The sequence below is a fragment of the Marmota monax genome, unplaced genomic scaffold (assembly GCF_021218885.2).
Source record: "Marmota monax isolate L192 unplaced genomic scaffold, Marmota_monax_Labrador192_F-V1.1 WCK01_AAM20220418_F8-fsc00010, whole genome shotgun sequence".
NCBI classification, from domain to species: Eukaryota; Metazoa; Chordata; class Mammalia; order Rodentia; family Sciuridae; genus Marmota; species Marmota monax.
Window position 1 is genome coordinate 18,988,573 of NW_026692321.1, and position 25,117 is coordinate 19,013,689.

Genomic DNA, 25,117 nt, shown 5'->3' on the forward strand with positions numbered 1-25,117 from the left:
ACCCCGCTTTGGCGGGCTTTGCGGGCCTCTTGCCAGAGTAGATTCGGTTGTGATGCAGGGGGCGAGGACTTGCCCCCAGGAGTCGTGAAGTATGCTTTTCTTTGAAAGTAACCTGAGGTCACCTCACGAGACTATGGCTTGAGGAAGGCATTGGGTGGTGGTGCGGGGGATGACTCCCCACCGTGGAGTGGGGAGGGAGAACCGGGGACAGGAGGGTCTTCTTCAGCAGCCGGTTAGGGGGTCCCCAGATGGGGTTAACATGCTTCAGTTTAACGCGTTTTGAGACACCTCTGAGGTGATATTAAGCGAAAAGAAGCAAATTACTAAACCATATCCAAAGTATCATTATAACTACAGAAAATAACGCAGATGTACAGCAAAGGCTTGAGCGGGGATAACGAAGTGAGGAACGGGGTGATGATCCTCCTACTCCTTTTATAAATTGTTTTTTTAAATGATGCGTGTAAAACGTGAAGAAAAAGGTGAAGCGGATGGAAATTGGGTTACAAAATATTTCCAGAGGTCTCGCCATCCCTTGAAAGGAGATGCCAGAAATAGGACAGTCAGCCTGGGCTAGAAAGCTCTGGAAGCGGAAACCCCAGCGCAGCGCTGGTCAAAATCGTCGCCGTCCGAAAATGAACTCTACCAGACCTCAAAGGGGCCAGCTGCGAAATCAGCTGGCCCCGCTTGGCGAGAAGAGTTTCCCTATAACGACTACCCTAGCCCTCTGCAGCCAGCAATTCCGCCGGCGTCGCACCGGGTCGGAGCGCGAACTCGGAGGCCTCGGTGGGGCCCCACAGGAAGGAGCAGCTCCGCAACTGCCAGGGAGAAGCTGCAGCCTCATTGTTCCAGGCCCTCGGGTGGGGTCCTGCAGGGGGAGGGGAGGCAGTGTGTCCTCGGAACCCTCCCCCGTAGCCCTCCCAGGAGACCAGTGCATCAGCGCGTTCCAACTCCCGGGCTTTGTGAAATGTTGCAAGTCACCATGGAAACCCAAAGGAACGCGGAGAAGGGCGCGGGGGCGGGGGAGGGTCAGCCGGGTTCTCGGGCCGCGCCCTCTGTCCCCTCTCGGACCCCGGCTCTGCAGCAGGGTCTGTCGGGAGTTGTAGTCCCAAGGCGGCAGCCGCCGCGCGCCGCGCGGAAAGTGCGGGATGCCGCGGGTCCCAGTCTCCCCCTAACCTGCTAGCGAGAGGTGGGGAGCGCTGGGGAGGAGCCATCTGATCCGTGATTGGCCCAGGCCTCTCCCAGCCCCCACTCGCGTCCCCTCCCCCGCTCGCCACTTCGGAGTCCAGCGCCAAGCGCGCTAAGGCGGCCACCGAGCTAGCGCGCTTGCAGCCGCTGGCGTCCCAAGCACCCGCAGCTCCCGCGCCGCGGCGAGACCGGGAGACAGAACGATCAACCAGCCATCTCAGCAGCATCACGGAGGAGTGGGTGAGGGCGGTGGGCACAGGGTAGAGGTGGGCATAGTCTCCCCAGGCTGGGACCTCCATCTCGCCCCCTCCCTGTTTTTCTCTGAGGTGCACAAAAGGGAGGGAATGGGGTGCGTCGAGGGGCCCAGCTGCCGGGGACGCGGTGGAAGGTTTGGAATTGGGGGCGGCCAGTCTGCTGAACGGGAGTGCTAGGCAGGTCCTCTTTGTACGCCCACAGGATATCGTGCCTTGGCGTTTTATGTGTTCGTGGGATTTGCAAATAATTGGGGTGAGGAGGTGGCTGGGTGGAAGGGATTCGTGCTCAGCACACAGTAGGTGCCCTACCCTCGTTGATCCGCGTGCAGTGAATGGGTGGAAGGCAAGGGGCGAGGGTGGTTTCTCCGATCGCCGGCCCGTCCTGCCGCGTTTCTGGATCGGCGCTGTCCCCGGTCCCCACCCACCATCCAGATACACACCCTCAGACCATCCCACTTTATGCCAAGCCTGTACCAGACTCTGCGGTCCGTTCCATCCGCCCGGTTAGCGAGCGGACGCCTGCAGAAGACTCCCGCCATCGCCTTTGAGGCACCTGCGGGAACCACAAAGGCCTACTGCCGCTACCCGACCCCTTCCCGGCGCGTATCTGCGTCCCTTCCTTGAGCCCTGAGCCAGAGCCCAACCCGCAATATCGATCCCGGCGGGCGAGGACCTCGACGCCCTGGGCTAGGGGAGGGGGCTAGAGTCTGAGCTGGAGAGGAGCCGGGAAGGGAAGAGACAGAGGCAAAGGCCTCGTTTTGAGCAAAGATGGGGAAGGCTGGAGAGTTGGGTGGGGACAGGTGACCGAGTCTGAGGGAAGACTGCAGGGACCAGGGTTTGAGAAGGGAACGGGATGTGGGGCGGTGAGGGAGGTTCGGAGGACAGAGGGAAGGAGCTCGGTGCAGGTGGCGCGGGGCGAGGCAGATCGGATGAAGAATGAGAAGTGGAGGAGAGATGTGGGAGGGTGGAGACCGCCTGGGTTTGAGGAGGGAAGCCCGGAGGGGGTTGGAGCCTAGAGCTCTGCGGGGGAGGGGTCTGCTTTAGGAAGGGGCGTCTTCGGGGGGAGGGGCAGGCAGCTGAGAGGCGGGTCTCCGGCCTAAAGACCCTCAGTGCTGGGGAAGGGGCGCGGCGGCCCGAGTGGCGGGCTGGGCGTGGCCCTAGGACGGGGCAAGGGACCCAGGATGGCGGCTCTCGGACGAGTGTGAAGCTGTCCCCGCAAGGAGCTTTGTTTCCCGGCTTGGAACGTGCCCGTAGGGACTCAGTTAGGATTTTGTGATAATCTGCAGCGCCCCCGGCACGCCCTGTTCTCGCAGAGCTGAAGGGCTTTGCCCGGAGGCAAATGCTGCCAGGGAGGCGGTATGGGGGGCGTCTCCCGCCCCGGAGAACAATAGCCGACCCTGGTGTTCGCCCGACGTCGAAACAGGGCCCCCCTAGAATTTAGGTGTGCAGTGTTCTGGTATGGAAAATGCTCGCGGAGAAACCTCAAGGCACGTGCCGTCTCGTTGGGGTTTGCGTTGGGGCCTTCGGCCCTGTTGAGAATTCCGCTTGGGAGTACAGTGTCCCCACGCTGTGAGGCTGGGGCACAGTCGCCTCCCCAGCTTAGGGTGCCTTCAGGCTGAGGCGCCGCCGTCTGCCCCAAGCTGTTGACCAGCAGCTCAGACGTGCTGTGCTTAGCGGCGCGCAGCGGACGGTTGCAATGCAAGTCCCAGAGGCCAGAGGTCTCCTGGGTATAGAGTCTGCTCTCGAAAGTAACTGGCTTTGTCTGACCAGATTGCCCGGGTCTAGGGACTGCTGTGCTTCCTAGGGGTAGTCATCAGGGCTGGTGTTAAAATTGGGGAGAAACAGGCTTGGGGATTACCCGCCAAGGGTGCGGGCTCTTGGTTTTAGAGCCTACAACCGGGGGATCAGTGCTTTCATTTGCCGGTGACCACACCCAAGCCAGTGCGTTCTTTGCAGATTTCGCCTGTATTGTCTGCTGACCTAAGACTGAGATGGCTCTGCTATAGGTGGTGGCTGCTTGCCCATGGGAAAGCAGATGAACAGAGTGGAAACACAGAACAGGGATTCAGCTGAGCTTTAGGTGTACTTAGTCTTGCCAGCTATCTAAGCACCTTGCGTGTCAGAGCTGCAGAGCCTTGACATGTGAAATGTCAGTCAAACAGGATTCTGTTATGTAAGTTCTCTGTGATAATTGTTTAACTGATAAGTTAAAGGTGAATCTTTAAAATAAAGTTAAATTGCCATTGGTTTAAAAAAGAAAAAGTAAAGTAGATGCATTATTGTTTCAAGAGTGGGGAAAACTTGTCTAAATAACAAAACAAAATAGAACAGATCGACGTCACTTACGTTTGCCATTAAGTTAATGGATGAACCTTATGGCTGTCTTATCGTAGCCTTGAAACCTCAGGAATTTCTTTACTAACCTGGTTAGTAAAGTAAGGGACTGTGATGTGACTGTTGGTTCTTGCCCAGTCCAGACAGTACTTATCCCTATTAAGGTCTCTTGTCCAGGATCAGCAGTAGGTAGGTCTTGCTGTTTTTAAAAGATGGTGCTTTAAGGAGGTGCCTCCCAGAATTTACAAAATTGATCTGAGAGGATTAGCTGGAACATTGTTCATTGGATGTTTTTAGCTGTATTTTAGTTAAGAATGAAATACAAATGAATATACATGCATGCATTCATGTATACACTCATGTATGTTTGCACACTTGCATCCTAAGTGTGTAAAACTAGGAATCCCAATGTCGGAAAGTCAGAAATCTAAACATGTGGAGTTTTTCTTGTATTCTTGTGAAAGAAATGTTTTCATGTCATTGTCCGAAGAGAAAAGTTTCAAGAGGGACTGTTTTATAGGCTTATTCTTTGTGTAATAATTGAACAGATTTTCAGGAAGGTTTAATTATATGAAAACATTCTGAAAAATCCAGTAGAAACCCGTCCTCATGGAGGAGAGTCTAAGGATGAAGACTGCAGTATGCCGGCTCATTCTTACAGAGAAGAGGGAGGGAAAGCAGCAGCATCCCCATCTCTTCTGCTGAGGCTGCTCCTGTGAAAACTTCTGAGACACAGAACCCAAAAGGGGAAAGACAGGTGGCCTCAGAGAAGGACTTTATACCTCCAGGATTCTAGAGTGCCATTCTTAACTCTTTGTCTTCCTGACTTTGGGGATCTTAGCTAAGTCTACACAAAGATGTTCATGGATCATGAAGCCCAAGCAGTTTTCAACATAATCTCTCCCAGATGAGAGGAGCCAGGATAGTTCCATGATTCTCAATGTGCTGCTACATGCTTCTATCTCTGGAAGCAGTTGCACAGCAAGGCACATTTACAGTTTGGAGACTTAGAGTAGCCTTCACTTGTAGTACCTCCACCTGTCTCCATACTCCTCCTGATGTGAGTATCTGAGAATATTTCCTCCCTAATATCTCCTCTGATGCAGGATTCAGGTCAATCCTGCGTTAATGCCATAGAACTATGGACCAAAGGATATTGTAATTGTGGACAAATCTCTGGGACAAAAAGTAAACTGTTTTTACAAGTCTTTTTCTTTTAAATTAGGGCTTAGAAAAATATTGAGAGTCAGTCGAGTTGGTATTATTAGACAAGAGTATCTGAGACCCAGTCTATCTTCCTGGTGTAAAAAATTATCACTTTCTGATAGAATCTGATCCTGTATATCCTTTTTTGTTTTCTGAGCTATAAAAAAATAATTTGAGGGACTGGGGTTGTGGCTTAGTAGTGGAGCGCTTGCCTAGCATGTGTGAGGCACTGGGTTCGATTCTCAGCACCACATATAAATAAATGAAATAAAGGTTCACTAACAACTAAAAAATATTTTTAAAAAAGAAAATAATTTGAAAAGTAGTTCACAGGATCCTATAGGAGAACAATAATACAGAATATCTTTTGTCAATGTGAAATCCTATAGGAAGAAATTGGTGTAATAGGAGAGCAAATTAGAATAAATGTGTTTTATTATTTTTCAAGAAAGTGGATGTTTGATTTTATTGCACTGCTAGTGAATAAATGAGAAGTAATTTCAAAATGGCCTTGCCTTATGTTTTTTTTAGATAAAGATGAAAGACTCAAATAGTAAAGTATGAATCGTTTATGAACTTTGATATTTATGTATAAAAATGGGCATAAATTATATATTTCAACAAAAATTCCTGAAGGAACCTGTTTATGATTTCTTCTGTTTCAGTCTTGAGACTTGTTTAAAATAGGTTGACTTAACCATAGCACTGCCTGAGCATGTCAAATGCTGCCATCAATCAAAGCTCAGTTTGTGCTTCCTCCCTTGCCTTTTGCTCTGTGGACCCCTCCTCACAATCCAGGCTCAGAGTGTACACAGAAGGGGAAACTAGACCTTGGGCCAGAAAGCCTGGGCTCAAATACACCTCTTTCACTTTCTGTCTGTCCTTAGGTGGGTTGTTTGTCTATCAGGGACTCAATTTGGTCCTCTGCACAATGAGCATGGTTGGTGGGTGTAGCATCTACCTGGAGAGCCCTGACAGCATTTATTGATCATCTAATGAGTGATCAATAAATGTCAGCTATCATCATCATCACCATCATCATCCTCCTGTCCCCCCAAAACATATGCCCACAAAAACAACACTTTAATTCCCCATTGAATTTTTCGGTCCTGGGGGTCAGGGCAGGTTGCTGTGATAGAATATCAACAGTGAGGACAGAAAGAATGATGAGGACCCCTTATTGAAAACTCCACCCTTGCAAATAGTAGGAATAGCTCTGTGCTGGGGTCTGTTCCTGGGTAACCCTGTTATACGCAGCTGCTTTGAGCAGCTGAGAACTTGGAGAGTTAGGAATGTTCCAGAAGTGCTTTGACTCCAGCTTTGCCAGATCGTCCCTATGTGTGGGGTTAGTCTGATGTCTCACTCTGCCACCCGTGACTGGTGAGGGTCATGGTGCAAGGCTGTTCTGTTCTTGGAGGGGAAAAGAATGACTAGTTGATGACAAATTATTAGAAATATAACATCTGTAGTTTTCCAGCTAAGAAATATAGATGCTACACCTTTCACAAACACTTTCAAAATACCTTCTCTGTTTTGGGGGGTTTCTAATTCCTATGAGTTAGAAGGCTTTTATTATTCCCATCTTACAGATGAGGTAATGGAGGTAGAAGGGTCATCGAGGGAGGGAAATGGCAGAGCCAGAGCTCTAACACTGAAGCCTGCTCAGGGTCTGTGTCAGTTTATCTTCCCCAGAAAAGCAGAAGCTATAGGGTTTGTGTGATGGAGGAGACTGGCATGTATGATATTTGGAGGGTAGGCAGGCAGGAGCTGATGTTTCCATCTTAAACTAGAATTTCTTCTTTCTTAGGGACATCTCAGCTTTTCACTTATTCGACTGATTGTATGAGGCTCACTCGAATCACTGAGGGAAGTTTCCTTTATGCTAATTGATTGTGGATGTTACCCACATCTACAAAATACCTTCTGGGCAACACTTAGATGAGTCTTTGATAACTGGGTACTACAGCCTAACCAAGTTGACACAAAAATACTAATCATCTCAAGTTCCATGCTTTTAAACACTACCCCAACCTGAGAACTTCAGTAGTTGGGTATTAGGTTTACAGTAAACTAAAGAATTTAGCAGTGGGTTATCAAATAGCAGTCCATCAAGTTGAAAATATAATTTGTACCTCTTTTCTCAGCCATGTAGTTTCTAACACAATATTGCTCAGAGTAGGCATCCAATAGATAATATTGAAAGGATGACTGAATGATCTAGATATTATTTTTATGGGATTTTTCCAGCCATTGAGACCAATGGGTTCCCCTTTAAATTTAAAATCATTTTGCCCTTGTGAAGTTGAGGTTTTATGAATGACTAGATTCTCTTGAAAAAAGGAGCATTTCTGCATTCCAAATTGAGCCATGTCATTCCCCGCCCCCTGGCATCTGTCCGTTTTCATTGGCTTGGCAGAGTTTTTTGGGTCTCTCCGGCCTGGACTGCGTGTGAATGTGTGTCTCCCACACATTAGGAGTGCCCTCAATCACACTATCTTTGTGTCACGCCAGTGTCCATTCCAGGCTGCCCCTTTGTTGCTTTCAAATCTGCCATGGGCTCACCCTCATTTCTCAGGCCTGGGTCTTTATTCTCACTTCTTTGTCTGGTCCTGTCCTTCCCTTTGTCCTTCTGCAGAGCAAGACCTGCTATTGATGCAAAAGCCGTCTTCTTTCTCATTTTTACCACTTTGGATTTCCATCCTTGTGGGATTGATGTACTCTTTCTGTTGTAAAACCAAAACACCACGGCTGATTTTAAAATTTCAGATCATTTTGGTCTTGTTTCCAACATCTGTGGAATCCTTGTAACCTTCGTGAAGTTACTTGGACTGATTTAAGTATATCACATTGCCAAGTGGCAATACACATACATAAAATGCTGACTTTGGGGGAGAGAGATTGGCTGAGGGTATATTCAAATATGTATGTATATGTATTTAATGTAAATATATGTATGTATATATATATATATAGATAGATAGATAGATAGATAGATTGATAGATGGATAGATATTTTTTTCATTACTGGGGATTGAAACCAGAAGTACTCTATCACTGTGCCACCTCCCCAGCCCTATCTATCTATCTATCTGATTATTTATTTACAGTGGAGATTGAACCCAGGGGTACTTTATCACTGAGCTACATCCCCAGACCACCCCCCCCCCGGTTTTTTCCCCCTCTTTTCTTTTCTTTCTTTCTTTTTTTTTTGATACAGGGGCTTGCTAAGCTGCTTAAGACCTCACTAAGCTGCTTGGGATCTTGCTAAGTTGCCGAGGCTGGCCTCAAACTTTCAGTCCCCTTGCCTCAGCCTCCTGAATTGCTGAAGTTACAGGCATGTGCCAACATACCCAGCTTATTTTTTAATTTGAGAACAGAGTCTAAGTTGTCAAGGCTGGCCTCAAATTTGACCTCCCATCTCAGCCTCCTGAGTCGCTGGGATTACAGGCATGTGCCACTGAGCCCTACTATAATCAACTATAAATAAATAAATTTAAATTTTAAAAATATGTGTATTTGGTGCTGGGGATCAAACCCAGGGTCTTGCATATGCTAGGCAAGCACTCTACCAATGTTGGGGTAGGGTTCCCCCCAGCCCCCAAAATATGTTTCAAAACTTTTTAGTGAAGTATAACAGATACATAGAGAAGTATGCAAATCATAAAAGCATACGTTGATGAATTTTTTCAAACTAAATATACCCATGTAATCAGCCTCAAGTCAAGAAACAGAAGATTACAAGTACCCAAAGCCCCTGTGTCATCTCCCAGTGACTAATGTTTCCTTCAAGGTAGCTAACCACTATCCTGACTTCTTACAGAGTCAATCAACTTTGCCTGTTTCAAACTTTTTACAAAGGGAATCATAGGCACTCTTCCTGGGTGGCTTCTTTTGCTGTTATGTTTGTGAGATTCCTCTTATTGTTATATTTAATTTGCTCATTTTCAATACAAAGCATTGCATTTTATAAACATCCCACAGTTTATTATGTTGTTGACAGGTGTTGGGGTAGGGTACCAGTTTGGGGGCTATTAAGAACACTGCTGCTATGAACGTTCCACTAGTAGGTGTTTTTGGTGAATATGTGTGTTTTCCTCTTGGGTATATACCGATGAGTGGAATTGCTGAGTCAAAGTACACATGTTCTGTTTTAGTAGATTGTGCCCCCCCCCCGCCCCATCAGCCTCCAGCAACTACCTACTCTTTACTGTGAATTTGACTATTTTGGTTTCTTCATGTGATTGACAGCAGGCAGTATCTGTTGTTCTGTGACTAACACTTTTCATTTAGCCCAATGTCCTCCAGGTTCATCCATGTTGTTGCAAATGACAGGATATTTTCCCTTTTTAAAGGCTGAATAATATTCCATTGCACATGTCTGCCCCGTTTTCTTTCTCCATCCATCCACTTGTGGACACTTAGTTTGCTTCCATATCCTGGCTGTTAAGCATAATGCTGCAGTGAACATGTTCAGTGAACATAAACATGATACCTCTTCAAGATCTAATTATAACTCCTCTGGATGTGTACTCAGATGTTGGGTTGCTGGATCCTGCAGTAGTTTTATTTGATTTTTAAAGGCACCTCTATTCCATGTTCTATAGTAGCTTCATTCCTACCAAGAGTTCCCTTTTCTCCACATCCTCACTGATCCTTTTTTTCTCTCCTAACATGAGTGAGGTGATCTCTCTTTGTGGTTTTGGTTTGCACTTTACTAGTTAGTGAGGTTTCGAACCTCTTCTGTATCTTTTGGGCATTCTTTGAAGAAATGTCTATCCAAGTCTTTTGTCCATTTTCAGTCAATGTTTATTTTTGCTATACATTAGTGTGTGACTTACATATTTTGACAACTTATTCTTTATTGGATATATGGTTTGCAAATATTTTCTCCTATTTTGTAGGTTGTCTTTTCATTTGATTATTTCCTTTGTAGAAGTTTTTTAGTTTGGTATAATTTCAAGTTGATTTTTATGTATGGTGTAAGACAAGGGCCTAATTTCATGCTTTTTTCGTAATTTATTGAAGAAACTATCTTTTCTCCATTGTGTGTTCTTGATACTCTTGTCAAAGATCAGTTGATAGTATACATGTTGGTTTATTTCTGGGCTCTGTCCAGTTCCATTGGTCTATAGGTCCCAGGTTTTTTGCTAGTATCACATTGATTTGAATACTGCAACTTTATAATGCATTTTGAAATTGGGAAATGTGAGTCTTCCTGCTTTTTTGTTCACAATTCAAATTGCTTTGACTTTTCAGTATTTCATATGAATTTTGGGTTTTGTTTTTTTGTTTTTGTTTTTGTTTTTTCTATTTCTGTAAAAACTTCATTGAGATCTTGATCAGGATTCCATTGAGTCTTTAGATCACTGTTAGCAGTGTAAACATTTTAACAATTATAATTCTTCCAGTGTATAACAGGAAGTCTGTGCTTTCATTTTTTTTTTTTTTTTAATCAGCGTTTTATAGGTTTCATTGTACAAGTCTTTCAAAAGGAAGGCAGAGGTTTCGGAGGTCTCAGTCCAGGATTCACTGTCTGTATTGCTCTGGGCCCACATGAGGCAGAACATCATGGCAGAAGGGTAGCAGTGGAGGAAGATTGTTCAGCTTGTGATATCCAGGGAGCAGAGTGAGAAAGAAAGAAAATATCTCATTTTTTAATGGACTTCTGAAAAGACTTAAAACAGACATGATTCCTCCAATTGAATTATAATAGAAAGAACCTCTGCGACTAACGAAAAACCATAAAGATCAGGCTCGGACACTTGAGCAGTAACCTTTAGATTGTGGATAGAAGGCAAAGCCAGTTCATCTCCATGGCTGGTCTTCACTGTGTGGCCTAGGAAGCATGGCAGTGATAACTATGGCCAGTGTATACCCGGGCAGTGATTTAGGAGTAACTAGACGATGGCGGTAATGAAACATGTATACCAAAGGAGTCTAACAAGGCAGTCATGAATTCAAAACTTGGCTGTTTTCTTTCTTTCTTTCTTTCTTTCTTTTTTTTGGCTGTTTTTTTCTTAGAAGATCTGTTCTCATCCCAAGTTATTCCTAAGAAAGATTTTTTTTTTTCCTTAGCATGAGCCCTGTTTGGTGTTGGTCCTCCTACAAGCAAATATGTAAGATCAGTTTATTGCTCTAAAGCCTAGACTTAATGATTAAACTCTGAACCCTGTAAGCACTTAGATATTTCATGTTATTTATATATAGGATTTAATTTTGTACACTAAAATGTATAAATCTAATATTTAATCAATTAACTGTTTACCAACTCATCCAATGCAATTTTTGCTTGTTCCATTCAAATCCTTGTCCAAATGCTGATCTAATTCTTACAGAATTGTAAACACACTGGATTCTATTTCATATTCTCTTCTTTCAGAAATCTGACATTAGAAAATATTTTTGCTCATCTCTACCTAATTTACAGATGTAAGCTTTTAAATGGCTGTCTACCCTTCCATTGGAATGTACTGTCTTCTATTTAAACATTTATCTATTGATGGACATTTAAACTGTGTCTGATTTTTTATTATTTCAGAAAAAATAGCAGTGAAAATCCTTATTCATTTCTCGTGACAATCACAGACATGATTTTACTACCCAGGTGATAATACTTTTTTGTTGTTTTTTTGAGACAGTGTCTCTCTAAATTGCCCAGAATAGCCTGAAACTTGTGCTCTTCCTGCCCCTATTCCTCCAGTATCTGGGATTACAGGGATGCACCATCATGTCAGGCCCAGTAATATGTATGTTTGTTTGTACTGGTGACTGAACCCAGGGACACTTTACCCCACTGAGCCTTATCCCCAGTCCTTTCTATTTTTTATTTTGAGACAGGGCCTCTCTAAGTTGTTGAGGCTGGCCTGAAACTTGCAGTCCTCCTGCTGCAACCTCCTGAGTCACTGGGATTACAAGTGTGTGCCATTGTACCCCGCTAATAATAAGGTTTTAAGAAAATACACACACATACATACACATAGACGCACACACACATAATGTGTTAAGAAATATATATCTTTCTTTATATTTACTGCTTTTTTCTTTCTTCTTTCTTATTATTTGTTCGTTTTAGATATACTTGATAGTAGAGTGTATTTTAACATATTACACATATGTAGAATATAACTTATTCTAATTAGCACCCCATTATTGTGGTTGTACATGGGGTGGAGTTACACTGGTTGTGTATTCATATATGAACATAGGAAAGTTATGTCTGATTCATTCCACTGTCTTTCCTAATCCCATCCCTTCCCTTACATATATTCCCCCCCCCATTTTTTCCCAAGGTCATATAGCTACCATATAGCAAATGGCAGTCGATTTTTTTCCCCCTGATTCTTCTCAACAGATTAGTCTTTAAATAATCCGATTATTTTTCCTTCCCTTTCTCACTGCAGTTTCTCATCTCCTGCTTTTCTATGCCTGATTTAGTTTTTAAAAATGAATTCATTTTTAAATTTCTATTATTTGAAAATGACTTTTCATTCGTCACTCTGTTCCCTCTCCCTTTGCCTGTTACAATAAACACTATAATAGTGGTTTCCAGAAAAAGGCATCTCTCTCTTTCTCTTCAGATAAGCAGTTTAGGGAATTTTCTTCCAAACTGAGCAGAAACTACTTCTTCCTTGAAGACTCCACCATTACCTCCTCCCTGGCTCTCACTGGGTCAGTCCCTGGGGATGGCAGCTGTCTGCCTGCCTTTGGCCCTGGTCAGGGTAGAGGTGCCTGCATCAGGACCTGAGCAAGTCATTGGAAGGTTATAGGGAACTGCCACCTGTGTGGCCAAGGAGGCAGAGCTGATAGCAAATTCCAAAGAAGGGCTGCTAAATATTAAGTCATTCTTACTCCCTTAAGCATCTTTGCCCTACAGCTCCCAAGGCCTCTGTGAGAAGGGAGAAGGGCTTAGTCTGCAAATACACACACACACACACACACACACCATTCTTTTAGCCAGACTCAGCCAGCCTCATCAGTTAGAAGCCCTGTGGCTTTGGAACTAAGCAGGTCCGTGGTTGGATTGTCATCTCCACCAGGATGGGAACTGTAGACATCCCTTCTCCAAAAAAGTGTCCTAATACTATGACTAATATAAGTGATTGGGTAGAATCAGAATATATAATTTTAAAAATTGCTTTGATGGATTTGCATATCTAGACATCTCATGTAAATGAAATCATGTATGTATGTGGTCTTTTATGACTGTTAAAGCCTCGTGTTTTAATCTTTAAAAAAATAATGCAATGTCTAGTTCACAATATGGTCTTTTTGCTTTAATATAAAGATATAAAGTAGTTTGGAAATTACATACAGTTAAATGGTTAGCCCTACCAGCATGCTCTGGGAAGAAGTGCCCTTTTGTCCTTAAGGTCTCAATTAAAGCCACACTTTTGGACCCCTATCTGAAAGAAGCAGACATAGACAATTCTGAGGACATCTAGATGGCTTTCCATCCAGAGCAGGTGCAAATCCCAGAGTAGAATTATTTGAATAGATGATGGGGAAGATAGCTGACATTCTCTGAGCAACTGCCAATCTCAGGCCCATCAGAATACCATGGAAAGGAAAAGATAGATAGGAGTCCCAACCATTAAGGAGGCTCAGCTGCCTCCTGTCTGGAGACTATGCAGTGGGCAGTGAAGAGGCAGAGTGTAGCTAATGTGGGGCAGGGCCCATGGGGCTGCAGGCAAGAGAACCATCCTAACCATTGGAATCCAGCCAAGGTCTTCACAACCAGGTGTGTGGGTGGAATTTGGGGGACAAGATGCCAGACAGAGGGATGGGTATGAAGCTGCAGGGCAGGTTCCAAGGACCTGAAGGGATTGGCTTGGAAGGTGTGTGGAGAAAGAGGAGCAGAAACAGAGGGAAAGATACCCAATGCAGCTGGGGCAACTAAGCATGTTGTTACTCTCCAATTTCATCTCTTCCTGGCTCTTTCTAGTTGGAGTCTGTGTGCTACAGGGAGTACAAGGCTGGGACCCAAGGAAGGGGCCCAGGAGGGTGGAAAATTAGCAGACCCTGGCTTTATCTGTATTAATTAACTCAAACCCATGTTGTCCTGAGCCTCCAGACCACGCTCAGAAATTTTTCTTTGCTAATTAAAATCAGTGACAAGCTTGAAAAATATAGGTTCGTTTCTGTGTGTGTATAAGAAAATTGTGTGCATGAATGCAACTGTTTTTCTCCTTTGAACTTGTATTAAATTAACATCTTTTGTTCCTCCTTCCTCTGGGAACTTTTGTGCATGCTCCAAATAGCCAACAAAAATACATAAAATATGGACTTTCCTCCTAACTGTAGAGTCCTGTTCCCAGTTAAGATGTGGAGGTAGGGTTTTATGTTTGTTTTTAGGTTTAGGGTGAGCTTGGAATAATTGGAGCATATTAAATATTATATAAAAATTATATTGCAATGGGTGAGGCCCATGAGAAAGACACTGGGTGAAGAGAGAGTCAAGAGCTGGAAAAAACAGCTCATGGATTCTCCTGCTGTGTTTTTACTCTTCAGTTAGTAATCAATGAATCAAACATGTACAGAGACCTGCACCAAGACATCGATACTACACTGTCCTTGCCTCCTCAAGCAGTCACAGGCTGAAATGCTAATGGCCTTGAGATTCCTGAAGGCCAGGACCCTGTAGTACTTGTTTTGAACCCCAGCATCAAGGATAGCGAGAGGTACCTGCCAGGGGTTTATATGCATGGTAAATGAGGGGACACACGGGTTGGCCAGATGAGGGAATAAATGCCCTGTGAACTACAGAGCTCCCAAGGTGAGAAAGCAGTGCAGGAGAATATCTAGGAGTTAAACCTACATTTAGACCTTGTCTTGCCACACTTACCAGTAACCTGTGAGACACAGGCAGGTTACCTAACCTTTCTGAGACCGTAGGCCTCCTTCATTATAGTGTTGCCATAAGGATTAGAGAAAAAGTACTGTGGTATCCATGTCTGCCAATTCTGCATCCTCAGATTTAATCAACCATGGATGGAAAATACTTGGAAAAAAAATTTTGTACCGAACACAGATAACATGCTTTTTTTGTCATTATTTCCTAAACAATATAGTATAACAACTATTTACATAGCATTTACTTTGGATTGGATATTAAAATTATCTAGAAATGATTTAAAGTAGGCAGAAGAAAAATAAAGTATGCAGGAGGATATATATATATATATATATTATATATATAATATGTATATATATTTGCATAGAATATATATATATATATATTCTATGCAAATAGAGGTCTTGAGCTTTCTCAGATTTTGGTGTCATGCAGAGAGGGGTGTCCTGGAGCCAACCTGTGGATATAGAGGGACAGCTGTGTATAAAACTTCTGTTCCTACTCATGGCACACAATAAGGCTCAGTAAATTTGATAGGCCTTAAAGAATGAGTAGATTGTTTTTGCCTCAATGAAAATCATTTCATTGCTTTTTTCTTCTGACTTTATTAGCAATACATATCCACTGTGAAAAGTTAAAACATAACATTAAAAATGTATAAGGAAGAGAATGAAAGGCACCCCAAATCCCACAACCCTAATATAGCCACCTAGCAATTTGGTGACCACTTTCCTGCATTTCATCATGCAGATAAACATACTCACTCTGTTTTAATTATTGGTAGCTTTTGTTTCTTTTTTTAAATAATGAAGATTTATTTTCCATCATTATCTCCAACTTTATGGTTTGAATATGAGGTGTCCCCCAAAAGCTCCTGTGTTAATGCAGGAATGGTGAGAGGTGAAATGATGATTAGGGGAGCAGAAACCTAATCAGGTCTTCCTAGTTTGAATGGACTGGGTGGTAACTGTAGGAAGGTAGAGTGGGGCTGGAGGAGGTGGGCACTGTGGGCTTGCCCTGGTAGGCTCTGTCTTTCCTGTGGCCTCTCTTGCCCCTTTCTCTTTGCTTCTTCTGCCCCATCTTGGGCCATGATATGATACCTCAACTTGGTCCCAAAGCAATGGAGTCGCCTGTCTATGGACTGAGATCTCTGAAACTGTGAGCCTCAAATAAACTTTTCCTCCTCTGAGTTGTTCTCGTGGTATATTTTGGTCACAGTGACTCAACAGCTGACTAAAACACCAACTAAATATTATGTTGAGGAAATCAACATCAACAGGGGGTTCCCACCCATACTTTACTCCATTCACAAGCCAGTGAATATAAATACATGTACATGGGTAGGTTGTTTTTTTGTTCTTGTTCATTTTACCAAAATGGGATCTGGTTATTTATGCCTATATATGGGGAAATATTGGATCTTACTTGGGTAAAATGTATCTCTGCAACCCACCTTGTCAGTGGTGGAGATCTAAATTTTAAAAATTGCAGAACATTCTAAGGCATGGATCCCACCAGAGTCTATTCAACCATTGTGTATTCATCCACATTCAGTTTATTTCTGGTTGTTTGTGTTTTGCCCTACTAACAGTTATGCTGTGGCCATCTCGGTAGCTGTCTCCTAATGTTCTGTTGCTTTTATTTTTATGCATAGAGCCCTAGCATAAGGACTTAAAAGGACCTTAAAAAGGGTCTTTTTAACGTTTTAATAGAGGTCTCTTCAGCTCTTTCCTGAGGGGTGTAAGACTTGGTGTTTCTATCAGCAGTGTCAGACCATTCTCACAACCCGACCTGCACCTTCCCTAAGTTTTGCCAGTGTCAGGAATCCCTCTTGAATTTTGCCATCTAATGAACGTGAAATATGATACCTCATTGCTACTCTCACGTGCAGGTCCTTGGCTACTCAGAGTTTGAACCTCTTTTCCTACACTGTGGTCATTTAGATTTGATCTGCTGTGTATCATTTGCTCTGTTCTAAGCTCCACTTTCTCTTGTTTCTTGTGTTTTTCCAGTTGATAAATAAGAGCTCATAACTGTCAAATGCACTGCACATGTTTTCCCAGGCTACTTATTACCTATTAATTTTATTTCTATGGCGCCTTTTACTTTACCAAATTTAAATTATTTTATAGTATCATAAATGTGTCTTTTCTTTTATGGGTTCTGGATTTCCAGGCTGAGTTTAAAAGTCTCCCTTGTTTCTTTGTTGTACATGTAGTTTCCTGGATCATCTTCTAGTATTTTTCTATGGCGCTTTGTTTTACATTTAAATAAATTTCAGATAGATTACAGATTTTGGTGCATGCTGTAAGACAGGAAGCCAATTTTATTTTCTTCCTGACGAATAGCCAGTATTTTATTGCATAAATCATTTCCACTGAATTGAAATATCGCTTTCATTGCATTTAATTTAAATCTGCTACCCAAGCAGTCTGTTCTGCTCTTCTCCCTTTGTCTAGTCTGATGCTGATGTCATATACAGTTTTTCATATGATTTCATATAACATATTTAATATTTACTAAGAAAGTCCATACTAGTCACCAAAAGTATATAATGCACTGATTAGATATTTACAGTTATGTTAGTCTAATTTTAGGAAATTTCCATCACTTCAAAAAGAAACTTTGAGCCCATTTGTCCTCACTTCCTATTGCAACTCTCAATCCTAGGCAGCCACTAATCAAATAGATCAAAATAGAGAAAATATGCTCTATCTAGGTGCCTTTTCTGTACCATTCTTAGTGTTTTATTCTTTATTTTTCATTATTGTGAATACAACATTTTTTTCCTATTTCTTGCTAGCTATTTGCTCATATACAAAATACTGACTTTATTGTATTTATAATAACTATTATCTTACCACTTTTCTTAAGTTTTCTAGGTATATAGTCATAACACAATTTATCTGTTTTTAATGTTTATCCGGAAGATTTTGTTTTCTTATGTTACTATATTTTCTAGTAACTTACAACATTGTTTAGTAATAGTGGTCAAGGGAAATCATCCCTGCTTTTTCCTAATTATAATGACTACTGTTTTAGCCATCAGGATGATTTTTTTTATTATTATTATTATTTTTATTTTTTTCTGGTAGCTTGTTCTTTTTACATGTGAGCAGTGAAATTCCTTCTAGAGCTGACTCGAATTCACTAACACATTCTGACTGAAACCTCTTTCTGACATTCCAAGCAGGTAAATGAGAAACCTCCCTTTTATCTGACTATAATGAGGGTTTCTTTCTTTGCTTGAACTGCCAGGATGCTTACAGCTAAATGTAATTCCTACTCCCCCACTCCTCCACTTCCTCCTCCTCCTCTTTGTTTTCTTTCTACTTCTATCAACTTTTTTAAAGTTTTAAATTGCATACAGTAAACAGCCTTTTCAAAGTATGTTTATTTTAAATATGTAAATATGTTTTACATATTTATATACTTACATAACCACTACCATAATCAAGATATGGCATATTTCCATTATCCCAAAGAGTTCCCTTGTGCTTCTTTCAAGCCAATCTCCTTTCCCCGTCACCCCTACCCCCTGGGCAACCATGACCTGCTGTCCCTGTAGATCAGTGATTCCCAACCAGGGCTGATTTTGCCCCTCAGGGGATATAGGGCAATGACAGGACACATTTTTTGTTTTTCACAATAGATCAGGTACCCACTACCTGGGTGGGTAGAGGCTAAGAACTTAACAGTGCCAAGATTGAGAAGCCCTGCCATAGATAGAGATTGGGGTATGCAAATGATGGCCTATAGACCAAATCCAGCCTAGCTGCATGCTTCTGTGTGGCCTGAAAGCTACAAATGGTATTTGTATGTTTAAGTGTTTGAAAAAAAAAATCAAAAGAAGAGTGATACATCATGACCAGTGTTCTATTCTGGCCCTAGACAGACTGGATGATGCCTCTCCACGCTGGTGAGGGTGAATCTTCGTTTCTCAAATCTACTGATTCAAATGCCAATCTCTTCTGGAACACCCTCGACAACACACCAGACAATAATATTTTGACATTTCTCTAGGCATCCCTTAAACCCCACTTAACTTGACACATAAAATTAGCCTTCACACTATTCTAATGGGCCTATAGTGGTATTTCATTATGATTTTAATTTGTGTTTCCCTGATAATCAATGATGTTGAACATCTTTTCACGTGCTTAATCTGCCATTTGAATCCTCTTTGTGAAGTGTCTCTTTAAATCTTTGGCTCATTTTCCTGTTGCATTTTTTGTCTTATTGAGTTGTAAGAGTTCTCTTTATATTCTGGCTGTAAGTCCTTTATCAGCTTTATGATTTGCAAATGTATGTTTCTGATCTGTGACTTACTTACCTTTTCATTTTCTTCACAGTGTCAATTGAAGAGCAAATTTTAAATTCATTTTCTTACTAGTATTTATTGGAGAGCAAACATTTAAATTTCGATAAAATTCTGTTTTTTTTTTCAGTGTTATCTTTTGAGGTTCATTTTTTTTTTTGGTTTTTCTAACTCAAGGTCCTAAAGACTTTCTCTTTCTCCTGTGTTTTCTTCTTCCATGGAAGCATGTATTTTACATCTATGATGAGGTCTCTGATCCCTTTTGAGTTCATTTTTTTTTCCTACATGGACATCATTTGTTCAAGCATCATTTATTAAAAAGACTACTCTTTCCTCCATTGAATTACTGGCACCTTTTTCAAAAATTAATCCATCAAATTGCCTAGCATGGGTGAGGCACTGGGATCGATTCTCAGTACCACATACAAATAAATAAAATAAAGGTCCATCAACAACTAAAAAAATTTTTTTTAATTAATCCATCATATATGTGTAAGTATTTGGACTCTATTCTGTAATATTCATACATTTGTCTCCTCTGCCTCCCAGTGATACTGGGGAATGAACCCAGGACCTCTGGAAGCTAGGCAAGTGCTCTATCATTGAGCTACATCCCCAGTCCACATGTTTGCCTGTTCTTACACCAGTACCACAACCATCTTGAAACTGGGGCTTTATATTAAGTCTTGAAAGCAGTAGTTTATCTTCCAGCTTTATTGTTTTTTAAAATTGGTTTGCCTCTTTTAGGTCCTGTGCATTTTTATGTAAATTTGGAATCAGCTTATCAATATCTACAAATGGCCTGTTAGGACTTTGAGGCCATATTGAATCTAGAAGTTGAATTAGGGAGAAGTGATACCTTAATATTGAGTCTTCCAATGAAAAGTCTTCATTTATTTAGGTCTCAATTTTTTTTAACAACATTGTATAGTTTATACAGATTTCTCATGTATTTTTAAAATCCATCCTGGTTTTTGATGTTATTTTAATGAGATGAACATATTTTAATATTGAGAGCTGCCTCATTCTGTCAGTTCACAGAAAAGCAACAATCACTTGATTACCTGCAACACAATAAGGCAGATTGAGAAGGGCTAGGCCTGGAATGGGTGGGGCAGGGTGAGGGGACCACTGGTCACAGACACTGGGGCAGCTGCATTCCACTGTACACACCTGTGATGGCAGGGAATAGCTGGGGGTGACCCATGAAAACAGATGGGTAGGGCACAGTGGCAGGAGTGCAGGCACAGGTAGAGGCAGGCAAGCAGCTGGAGTCCAGTAGTCGGAAGTCCTCAGACATAGCTGGGTAGGCTTCAGCACCTGGAGAAAGCAGTGGGTAACAATGGAGGGGAGTGTCACCTGTATAACCAGGGCTGGAGCACAGGGAACTGTTACATAATGTGGAGTCCGGGGTCCAACACTCGGGTCCATCCTTGGAGCAGGCAGAGAGGGTTTAATCTAACACCAGGTGTCCGAACCTAGAGTCTCAACATGACTCAAAACTTGCCTTCTGGTCCTTGGCCTGGACCAGGAGTTGCCTGGAAAGGAGGCTGCCAGGGACTGGGAACCAAGACAATCTAAGCAGCTTCTCTGGGAGGTGGAAAGAGATTAATTGAAAGCATTTATAAAAAGAATCTGGGTATCTGTCATCAGTTCCAGCTTTTCCTGTCCTCTAGCAGGAGCAGATAGAGAAGAGGAAGTGCAAGCAATCAGGATGAATGAATTAGATGTGCAGACAGCCAGGCCTCTATTTCTGCCATTTGCTTGCTTTCAAGATGTAGCTGTAGGCAACCCTCTTGTTGGGAGGCGCTCTGCAGTTGCTCAACAGCACAGCACAGTCTGGAAGGGAAGGTTCCCTGCCTCTTTTTGTTAAAAGTAAATGAAGTTGTCTGCATTTTTTCGGACTCAACCACTAGGAAAAGCCTTGGAACCCAAACAATCTGTTGTTGAATCTCTTCATCCCCTTGTTCAAGGAAGGTAGCAGCCAGGCTGGCCAGGTCACACAGGGTATCTGGTTTGCAGCCCTTTGAGAAGATGCTGCCATATTCAGGGCCCAATAAACAGAATGAAGGAAGGGGGGCTCATGGAGTTGGACCTAACATTTGCTCTTCTCATCGAAGGTGATATGATGCCCTTGCCACTGGTCCCAGGGCAGAGTAGGGTGGGGGCATCTTTCACTGATGGGAGACACTGGAACAGGAGCCAGGTGGAGACTGAGCTTGATGAACTTAGTTTTAGACATGGACCAGTAAGACATCAAAATAGAGAGATCTACATACCTTTAGATGTGCAGATGAATGGTTGTGTATTTATATGTGACGTGTGTGTGGGCTTGCTCATGAATTGCTGGCCCCGGCACTAACTTCCTCAACACGTACTCCAGCGCAGTAGCTCCTTTGCAGGGCTACTGCTGATTCCATGGCAACTTTATTGTAAAGATATTTGAACAGTGCAGAGATCCAGTCCCACAGCAATTCCCTTTCTCTGGGACAAGGCAGTTAAAGGTTTGTTGGAAAACCTTCCCAATGTTTTATGCAGAATTATATAAATGAGATTTCATATATATGAAATACACACACACATATAATTTCTCTTACATAAATACAGACACATGTACCATGAGTTCTGTTCCGGAACCTGCTTTCCTCACCTAGTACCAGATCACCTTCCAAATTGAACTTAGGGATCTACATAGTCCTTTCCAATGACTGTATAGCCTTCTGTTGGGTGAATGTACCATCATGTATTTATTTTTTATTTTTCCACCTTTTTTTTTGTTGGTGCATTATAGTTGTACATAATGGTGGACTCATTGTTACATACTCGTACATGCACACAACAATATAATTTGGCCAATATCATTCCCTAGTATTTCCCTGCTCTCTCCCTTCCTCTCTCTCCTGGGTCCCTTGCTTCTACTCTCTCCCTTTGATTTTCATGAGACCCACCCCCAACCTTCCTTTTCATATGAGAAAACATATGACCCTTGACTTTCTGAGTCTGGTTTACTTCACTTAACATAATGTTCTCAAATTCCATCCATTTTCCTTTAAATTACGTAATTTTAATCTTCTTTTTGGCTGAATAAAACTTCATTGTGTACCACATTTTCCTTATCCATTCATCCATTGATGGACACCTAGGCTGTTTCCATGGTTTAGCTGCTGTGAAGTGTGCTGCTATAAACGTGGATACGAATGTATTGCTGTAGTATGTTCATCATTTATTTGCACAGTCTTCCTGTCACCAGACCTTGGGCTTCTTGAAGTACAGATACTTGCCATTATAAACAACAATGCAGTGCAATAGCTTCACAATGCATCTTTGTACAACTTTTCAATTATTTCCTTAGAAGAGATTCTTAGACATGAAATGTACATTCTGAGTTTTCATTATAGATGTATAGATTTCCTTCTGGACAGGTGGTACCCATTTGAATTCCCATTAAGAGAATATGCTTTTCTCACTTGCTCTGAGCATTTTTCTCTTTCATTGGTGCCATTATGACAGGTGAAAAATGTGATATCGTTTTGATTTGCATTTCTTTGATGATTAACAAAGGTGAGCATCTTTCATTTGCCCATGACCATGTATCTCTCCCCTCCTCCAGTGAGTTGCTTATTTATCCTTTGCCTAGATTTTTCTAGTGAAGCATTTGTTTTTTTCTCTTCAGATTCATAAGCGCTCTTATATACTACAGATATTAATCCTTGGTTATGTTCAGTTTTATTTGCCTTTATTAAAAATAATTTATAATATCTCTTGCTATATCACCATTTTTCACTATTATGTAGCCTCATCTAAGTCAGTCTTATTTTTTATGTTTTCGGGCTTTGGATTATGCTAAGAAAAGCATAACCCAACCAAAGTTATAAACCTACCCTTCTATGTTTTCTTCTAATACTTTATACTGTTATATTTTTAGGTAAAAATGCAAATCTAATGATGCCACTTCTTTACTTGAATTCCCAGAATTCCCAATACCCTCAACATCTAGGTCACACCCTCAAATGGCATGTTCCAGACCTTGGAGACCCACACTCAACCATCACATCCCCAGCCCTCCTGAATGCACTGAGCACGAGAGCACCATGCAGCTCTGTCCAGCATGCCCTTCTTGGCTTCCCCGTCATGCTGGATGAACTCCTAAGCCTCACCTCAGTGGCTCTTCTGAGGAGTAGTCCTCTACCCCAATTCGTGTTAATGCTTCCGCACCTTTCTTGTCCTGACACAGCCCTCCCAGCTCTTTGTCTCACACTGAAATGTCTGTGCTTTCTTTTCCACTGTGAACTTCTGAGCTCCTTGAGAGTTGGCTCAGTATCTGGCACCTGATGCAAGGCAGGCCGTAGGTGCTAAGCCTGCTTCTGTGATCTGATGGCCCTTAGCAAAGCTCAATCTGCTAACAGTGTGGAGGCCTCAAGATTGATTAGAACAGCCACGTAATGGTACTGTCATAGTGTCTAGGAAAGAGATAAAGGCTAGAGTGAGGCCATGGGTGGAGACAAGAGGACAGATGAGAGACAGATTGAGTAGGTAGAACTGACAGGGTGAGCAGTGTTGGGTTGTGATGTCCCCTAACTATTCAGCACAGGAGATCAGTGAGTTAGCCCATCATCACAATCCTGGTCTTTGATTCTTGTTTTGTGTGTGTGTGTGTGTGTGTGTATTTAGAATTACCCCTATTCTTCTTCCCTTCCACAAAGCTGTGTGACTTTATCTAGCAACCCTCTGTGTCATCATCCATAAAATGGGGTTAGTATATCCACCTCCAAGACCACTTGTGAGGTGGTTTCCTTGAAGCACCATGTTTTAAGAGCCCTCCAGTCCCTGACACACAGTAGCACTTAGGGTTTTGTGCTCTCCTCCACCCCGTTATCTTGGGTGATTGGATTAGCGCCATCTCCTGACTGATCTGAAGAATTCCTAGGGAGAGAAGGCAAAATCTGCTTTTGTTAATGGGTTTCCATAAGTCACGGGTGCAGCCTGGCCAGCAGGTCCTCACCTGTCCACGTGGCTCTATGCTCTGCTCTGCTCATCCTTGCTGCCACTGTCATCCCCAAGCTATTCTTTTCCTCCAGGGACATCCCAGCATTCCATCCTTTCTGAGTTCTGCTTCTTCCTTTTCTATTCCGCGGGCACCACCTAGTTAGCCCAGTTGCGTCCTCATGCCTGGCTATCACAGCCATTGTCCCCCTGCCTGCAGTCAGCCTGGGCCAGGTGAAAGGGTGGGAGATCAGCCCCCAAAGCACGTTTTCATCTGTGAGCAAACTCAGTCTCCTGCTTTGGCTGCTGCAGGGCATCATGTGAGCTGTGAGTCTTTGGGGGCCTCCATCTCTGGGCCCTGTACCCCTCGACTTTATCTCCTAGCTCTCCAAGCGCCTGTCTCATCCCCGGCCCACCTGTCACCCCAAGGCAGAGAGCCTGCCCACCACCCCCAACTCATAGTTGCTGATTTCTATAAGAGCAGTAAGAGAGAGCCCTCTGGTCTTCTGGCCCACTCCTTGAACAAACACTCAGAACCTGCACCAAGGGCTCTTGGGAGAATCCTTTCTGCCTCTCCATGTTAGCGCATTCCTGCGGCCACACCGTCACATATACAGAGCTCTTCACACCAGCTCACTGTCCTCCAGGGCCCCAGAGCACGTCTGCCTTTACCAGGCATCTAGTGAGACCCCCCCTCCATGGGCCAGGCCCCGAGAAGGATGACGTGAGGCAAAGGCTCTGCTCTCGAGGAGCTCCAGTGTGAAGGGCAGGAATTCCAACCCGAGTTTCCTGGGCCCCAAGGGGATGGTGTTTGATTACCTCAGAGGCTGTTGTAGGATTTATATGAAATTGTGTGTGGGCCTCACACATAAGTTCAAAGTGATGACGATGTGCTGATGATGTGGATGCCACCTGACAGCCACAGTCACTTGGCCAGAGGGCAAACAGAGCCAAGTGGATGCTCCTGGCTCCGCCCCACCCTAT

General features: G+C 43.0%; 1 protein-coding gene across 1 annotated transcript in view; it reads left to right on the forward strand.

The window, feature by feature from the left end:
- Positions 1 to 1,270: 1,270 nt before the first annotated feature.
- Dpysl5 (dihydropyrimidinase like 5) overlaps positions 1,271 to 25,117 on the forward strand; it is an 81,268-nt gene continuing 57,421 nt past the window's right edge. The window contains exon 1 of the mRNA XM_046441699.2: positions 1,271 to 1,428. The gene's annotated coding sequence lies outside the window, so the exon portion shown is untranslated. The remainder of the gene's footprint in view (positions 1,429 to 25,117) is intronic.